The following is a 7,906-nucleotide window of genomic DNA, read 5'->3' as shown; positions in this document are numbered from 1 at the left end:
GAAAAATAGGAGGATCATGAAGCGGTTTTCAGAAACATGAAGAGCAAGAAAAGGTGTGAAAAATATGAAGAGCTTCAAAAGTTGTGAAATATATGAGGAGAATGAAACGGTCTGAAAAATAGGATGATCATGAAGCGGTTTTCAGAAACATGAAGAGCATGAAAAGGTGTGAAAAATAGGAAGAGTTTCAAAAGGTGTCATAAATATGAGGAGCATGAAACGGTCTGAAAAATAGGAGGAGCATGAAACGGTGATCAAAAACATGAAGAGCCTGAAAAGGTGTGAAAAATATGAAGAGCTTCAAAAGGTGTGAAATACATGAGGAGCATGAAACTCTCTGAAAAATAGGAGGAGCATGAAGCGGTGTTCAAAAACATGAAGAGCCTGAAAATGTGTGAAAATTATGAAGAGCTTCAAAAGGTGTCAAAATTGAGATGAGCATGAAACGGTCTGAAAAATAGGAGGAGCCTGAAACGGTGTTGAAACACATGAAGAGCCTGAAAAGTTGTGAAAAATATGAAAAGCTTCAAAAGGTGTCAAAAATGAGATGAGCATGAAACGGTCTGAAAAATAGGAGGAGCATGAAGCGGTGTTGAAAAATGAAGAGCCTGAAAAGGTGTGAAAAATATGAAGAGGATCAAAAGGTGTCAAATATATGAGGAGCATGAAACGGTCTGCAAAAAAGAAGGAGCATGAAGTGGTGTTGAAAAACTTGAAGAGACTGAAAAGGTGTGAAAAATATGAAAAGCTTAAAAAGGTGTTAAAAATATGAGGAGCAAAAAACGGTCTGAAAAATAAGAGGAGCATGAAGCGGTGTTCAAAAACATGAAGAGCCTGAAAAGGTGTGAAATATATGAAGAGCTTCAAAAGGTGTCAAAATATTAGGAGCATGAAACGGTCTGAAAAATAGGAGGAGCATGAAGTCGTGTTGAAAAAAAAAGAAGAGCCTGAAAAGGTGTGAAATATATGAAGAGCTTCAAAAGGTGTCAAAAATATGAGGAGAATGAAATGGTCGGAAAAATAGGAGGATCATGAAGCTGTGTCGAAAAACATGAAGAGCCTGAAAAGGTGTTAAAAAAGTGAAGAGCTTCTAAATGTGTCAAAAATATGAGGAGCATGAAACGGTCTGAAAAATAGGAGGATCATGAAGTGGTGTTCAAAAACATGAAGAGCCTGAAAAGGTGTGAAAAATATGAAGAGCTCAAAAAGTGTCAAAAATATGAGGAGCATGAAACGATCTGAAAAATACGAGGAGCATGAAGCAGTGTTCAAAAACATGAAGAGCCTGAAAAGGTGGGAAAAATATGAAGAGCTTCAAAAGGTGTGAAATATATGAGGAGAATGAAACGGTCTGAAAAATAGGAGGATCATGAAGCGGTTTTCAGAAACATGAAGAGCAAGAAAAGGTGTGAAAAATATGAAGAGCTTCAAAAGGTGTGAAATATATGAGGAGAATGAAACGGTCTGAAAAATAGGATGATCATGAAGCGGTTTTCAGAAACATGAAGAGCATGAAAAGGTGTGAAAAATAGGAAGAGTTTCAAAAGGTGTCATAAATATGAGGAGCATGAAACGGTCTGAAAAATAGGAGGAGCATGAAACGGTGATCAAAAACATGAAGAGCCTGAAAAGGTGTGAAAAATATGAAGAGCTTCAAAAGGTGTGAAATACATGAGGAGCATGAAACTCTCTGAAAAATAGGAGGAGCATGAAGCGGTGTTCAAAAACATGAAGAGCCTGAAAATGTGTGAAAATTATGAAGAGCTTCAAAAGGTGTCAAAATTGAGATGAGCATGAAACGGTCTGAAAAATAGGAGGAGCCTGAAACGGTGTTGAAACACATGAAGAGCCTGAAAAGTTGTGAAAAATATGAAAAGCTTCAAAAGGTGTCAAAAATGAGATGAGCATGAAACGGTCTGAAAAATAGGAGGAGCATGAAGCGGTGTTGAAAAATGAAGAGCCTGAAAAGGTGTGAAAAATATGAAGAGGATCAAAAGGTGTCAAATATATGAGGAGCATGAAACGGTCTGCAAAAAAGAAGGAGCATGAAGTGGTGTTGAAAAACTTGAAGAGACTGAAAAGGTGTGAAAAATATGAAAAGCTTAAAAAGGTGTTAAAAATATGAGGAGCAAAAAACGGTCTGAAAAATAAGAGGAGCATGAAGCGGTGTTCAAAAACATGAAGAGCCTGAAAAGGTGTGAAATATATGAAGAGCTTCAAAAGGTGTCAAAATATTAGGAGCATGAAACGGTCTGAAAAATAGGAGGAGCATGAAGTCGTGTTGAAAAAAAAAGAAGAGACTGAAAAGGTGTGAAATATATGAAGAGCTTCAAAAGGTGTCAAAAATATGAGGAGAATGAAATGGTCGGAAAAATAGGAGGATCATGAAGCTGTGTCGAAAAACATGAAGAGCCTGAAAAGGTGTTAAAAAAGTGAAGAGCTTCTAAATGTGTCAAAAATATGAGGAGCATGAAACGGTCTGAAAAATAGGAGGATCATGAAGTGGTGTTCAAAAACATGAAGAGCCTGAAAAGGTGTGAAAAATATGAAGAGCTCAAAAAGTGTCAAAAATATGATGAGCATGAAACGATCTGAAAAATAGAAGGAGCATGAAACGGTGATCAAAAACATGAAGAGCCTGAAAAGGTGTGAAAAATATGAAGAGCTCAAAAAGTGTCAAAAATATGAGGAGCATGAAACGCTCTGAAAAATAGGAGGAGCATGAAGCGGTGTTCAAAAACATGAAGAGCCTGAAAAGTTGTGAAAAATATGAAAAGCTTCAAAAGATGTCAAAAATGAGATTAGCATTAAACGGTCGGAAAAATAGGAATAACATGAAACGGTGTTGAAAATCATGAAGAGCCTGAAATAGTGTGAAAAATATAAAGAGCTGCAAAAGGTGTCAAAAATAAGAGGAGCATGAAACGGTCTAATAAATAGGTGGAGCATGAAGCTGTGTTCAAAAACATGAAGAGCCTGAAAAGGTGTGAAAAATATGAAGAGCTTCAAAATGTTTCACAAATATGAAGAGCATGAAACGGTCTGAAAAACAGGAGGATTATGAAGCGGTGTTCAAAAACATGAAGAGCCTGAAAAGGTGTGAAAAATATGAAGAGATTCAAAAGGTGTCAAAAATATGAGGAGCATGAAACGGTCTGAAAAATAGGAGGAGCATGAAACGGTGATCAAAAACATGAAGAGCCAGAAAAGGTTTGAAAAATATGAAGAGCTTCTAAAGGTGTCAAAAATATGAGGAGCATAAACGATCTGAAAAATAGGAGTAGCATGAAGCGGTGTTCAAAAACATGAAGAGCCTGAAAAGGTGTGAAAAATATGAAGAGCTCAAAAAGTGTCAAAAGTATGAGGAGCATGAAACGATCTGAAAAATAGAAGAAGCATGAAACGGTGATCAAACACATGAAGAGCCTGAAAAGGTGTGCAAAATATGAAGAGCTTCAAAAGGTGTGAAATACATGAGGAGCATGAAACTCTCTGAAAAATAGGAGGAGCATGAAACGGTGATCAAAAACATGAAGAACCTGAAAAGGTTTGAAAAATATGAAGAGCTTCTAAAGGTGTCAAAAATATGAGAAGCATAAACGATCTGAAAAATAGGAGTAGCATGAAGCGGTGTTCAAAAACATGAAGAGCCTGAAAAGGTGTGAAAAATATGAAGAGCTCAAAAAGTGTCAAAAATATGAGGAGCATGAAACGGTCTGAAAAATAGGAGGATCATGAAGCGGTGTTCAAAAACATGAAGAGCCTGAAAAGGTGTGAAAAATATGAACAGCTTCAAAATGTGTCAAATATATGAGGAGCATGAAACGGTCTGAAAAATATGAGCAGCATGAAGCGGTGTTGAAAAACATGAAGAGCCTTAAAAGGTGTGAAAAAATTGAAGAGCTTCAAAAGGTGTCAAAAATATGAGGAGCATGAAACGGTCTGAAAAATATGAGCAGCATGAAGCGGTGTTGAAAAACATGAAGAGCCTGAAAAGGTGTGAAAAATATGAAGAGCTTCAAAAGGTGTGAAATACATGAGGAGCATAAAACTCTCTGAAAAAGAGAAGGAGCATGAAGTGGTGTTCAAAAACATGAAGAGCCTGAAAAGGTGTGAAATATATGAAGAGCTTCAAAAGGTGTGAAAAATATGAGGAGCATGATATGGTTTGAAAAATAGGATTAGCATGAAGCGGTGTTCAAAAACATGAAGAGCCTGAAAAGTTGTGAAAAATATTAAAAACTTCAAAAGGTGTCAAAAATGAGATGAGCATGAAACGGTCTGAAAAATAGGACGTGCATGAAGCGGTGTTGAAAAACATGAAGAGCCTGAAAAGTTGTGAAAAATATGAAGAGCTTCAAAAGGTGTCAATAATATGAGGAGCATGAAAAGTTCTGAAAAATAGGAGAAGCATGAAGCGGTGTTCAAAAACATGAAGAGCCTGAAAAGGTGTGAAAAATATGAAGAGCTTCAAAAGGTGTCAAAAATATGAGGAGCATGAAACGGTCTGAAAAATCGGAGGAGCATGAAGCGTTGTTGAAAAACATGAAGAGCCTGAAAAGGTGTGAGAAATATGAAGAGCTTCAAAAGGTGTTAAAAATATGAGTAGCATGAAACGGTCTGAAAAATAGGAATAACATGAAGTGATGTTGAAAAACATGAATTGTCTGAAAACGTGTGGAAAATATGAAGAGATTCATAAATGTGAAAAATATGAAGAGCTTCAAAAGGTGTGAAAAATATGAAGAGTTTCAAAAGATGTCAAAATGAGATGAGCATGAAACGGTCTGAAAAATAGGAGGAGCATGAAGTCGTGTTCAAAAAAAGGAAAAGTCTGAAAAAGTGTGAAATATATGAAGAGCTTCAAAAGGTGTCAAAAATATGAGGAGAATGAAACGGTCTGAAAAATAGGAGGAGCATGAAGCGATGTTGAAAAACATGAATTGTCTGAAAACGTGTGGAAAATATGAAGAGATTCATAAATGTGAAAAATATGAAGAGCTTCAAAAGGTGTGAAAAATCTGAAGAGCTTCAAAAGGTGTCAAAAAAGAGATGAGCATGAAAAGGTCTGAAAAATAGGAGGAGCATGAAGCAGTGTTGAAAATCATTAAGAGCCTGAAAAGGTGTGAAAAATATGAAGAGCTTCAAAAGGTGTCAAAAATATGAAGAGCTTCAAAAGGTGTTAAAATGAGATGAGCATGAAAAGGTCTGAAAAATAGGAGGAGCATGAAGCGGTTTTGAAAATCATGAAGAGCCTGAAAACGTGTGAAAAATATGAAGACCTTCAAAATTTGTCAAAAATATGAAGAGCTTCAAAAGGTGTTAAAATGAGATGAGCATGAAACGATCTGAAAAATAGGAGGAGCATGAAGTGGTGTTGAAAAAATGAAGAGCCTGGAAAGGTGCGAAATATCTGAAGAGCTTCAAAAGGTGTCAAAAATATGAGGAGCATGAAACGGTCAGCAAAATACGACGAGCATGAAGCGGTGTTGAAAAACATGAAGAGCCTGAAAAGGTGTGAAAAATATGAAGAGCTTCAAAAGGTGTCAAAAATATGAGGAGCATGAAACAATCTGAAAAATAGGAGGAGCATGAAGCGGTGTTCAAAAACATGAAAAGCCTGAAAAGGTGTGAAAAATATGAAGAGCTTCAAAAGGTGTCAAAAATATGAGGAGCATGAAACGTTCTGAAAAATAGGACGAGCATGAAGCAGTGATAAAAAACATGAAGTGCCTGAAAAGGTGTGAAAAATATGAAGAGTTCCTAAAGGTGTCAAAAATATGCGGAGCACCAAACGGTCTCAAAAATAGGAGGAGCATGAAGTGGTGTTGAAAAATATGAAGAGCCTGAAAATGAGTGAAAAATATGAAGAGCTTCAAAAAGTGTCAAAAATATGAGGAGCATGAAACGGTCTGAAAAAGAGGAAGAGCATGAAGAAGTGTTCAAAAACATGAAGAGCCTGAAAAGGTGTGAAAAATATGAAGAGCTTCAAAAGTTTTCAAAAATATGAGGAGCATGATACGGTTTGAAAAATAGGAGGAGCATGAAGCGGTGTTGAAAAACATGAAGAGTCTGAAAACGTGTGAAAATATGAAGAGCTTCAAAAATATTAAAAATATGAACAGCTTCAAAAGTTTTGAAAGATATGAAGAGATTAAAAAGGTGTCAAAAATGAGATGAGCATGAAACGGTCTGAAAAATAGGAGGAGCATAAGCGGTGTTGAAAAACATGAAGAGCCTGAAAAGGTGTGAAAAATATGAAGAGCTTCAAAAGGTGTGAAATACATGAGGAGCATGAAACTCTCTGAAAAATAGGAGGAGCATGAAGCGATGTTCAAAAACATGAAGAGCCTGAAAATGTGTGAAAAATATGAAGAGCTTCAAAAGGTGTCAAACTTGAGATGAGCATGAAACCGTCTGAAAAATAGGAAGAGCATGAAGCGGTTTTGAAAAACATTAAGAGCTGAAAACGTGTGAAAAATATGAAGAGCTTCCAAAGGTGTCAAAAATGAGATGAGCATGAAACGGTCTGAAAAATAGGAAGAGCATGAAGCGGTGTTGAAAAACATTAAGAGCTGAAAACGTGTGAAAAATATGAAGAGCTTCAAAAGATGTCAAAAACATGAGGAGCATGAAACGGGCTGAAAAATAGGAGAAGCATGAAGTGGTGTGGAAAAATATGAAGAGCCTGAAAATGTGTGAAAAATATGAAAAGCTTCAAAAGGTGTCAAAAATGAGATGAGCATGAAACGGTCTGAAAAATAGGAGGATCATGAAATGGTGTTGAAAAACATGAAGAGCCTGAAAAGATGTGAAAAATATGAAAAGCTTCAAAAGGTGTCAAAAATATGAGGAGCATGAAACGGTCTGAAAAATAGGAGGAGCATGAAGCTGTGTTCAAAAATATGAAGAGCCTGAAAAGGTGTGAAAAATATGAAGAGCTTCAAAAGTTGTCAAAAATATGAGGAGCATGAAACGGTCTGAAAAATAGGAGGAGCATGAAGCTGTGTTCAAAAACATGAAGATCTTAAAAGAGTGTGAAAAATATGAAGAGCTTCAAAAGGTGTGAAAAATATGAGGAGCATGAAACGGTCTGAAAAATAGGAGGAGCATGAAACGGTGTTGAAAAACAGGAAGAGCCTGAAAAGGTGTGAAAAATATGAAGAGCTTCAAAATCTTTGAAAAATATGAAGAGCTTTCAAAGGTGTGAAATACATGAGGAGCATGAAACTCTCTGAAAAATAGGAGGAGCCTGAAATGGTGTTCAAAAACATGAATAGACTGAAAACGTGTGAAAAATATGAAGAGCTTCAAAAGGTGTGAAAAATATGAGGAGCATGATACGGTCTGAAAAATAGGAGGAGCATGAAGCTGTGTTCAAAAACATGAAGAGCCTGAAAAGTTGTGAAAAATATCAAAAGCTTCAAAAGGTGTCAAAAATGAGATGAGCATGAAACGGTCTGAAAAATAGGAGGAGCCTGAAGCGATGTTCAAAAACATGAAGAGCCTGAAACGTTGTGAAAAATATGAAAGGCTTCAAAAGGTGTGAAAAATATGAGGAGCATGAAACGGTCTGAAAAATCGGAGGAGCATGAAGCGGTGTTGAAAAATATGAAGAGCCTGAAAATGTGTGAAAAATATGAAGAGCTTTAAAAGGTGTCAAAAATGAGATGAGCATGAAACGGTCTGAAAAATAGGACGTGCATGAAGCGGTATTGAAAAACATGAAGAGCCTGAAAAGTTGTGAAATATATGAAGAGCTTCAAAAGGTGTCAAAAATATGAGGAGCATGAAACGGTCTGAAAAATAGGAGAAGCATGAAGCGGTGTTCAAAAACATGAAGAGCCTGAAAAGGTGTGGAAAATATGAAGAGCTTCAAAAGCTGTGAAATACATGAGGAGCATGA

This window comes from Dama dama, unplaced genomic scaffold (assembly GCF_033118175.1).
Source record: "Dama dama isolate Ldn47 unplaced genomic scaffold, ASM3311817v1 ptg000088l, whole genome shotgun sequence".
Lineage (NCBI taxonomy): Eukaryota > Metazoa > Chordata > Mammalia > Artiodactyla > Cervidae > Dama > Dama dama.
The sequence above is the reverse complement of the archived record's forward strand: the minus strand, read 5'-3'. Positions refer to the sequence as shown.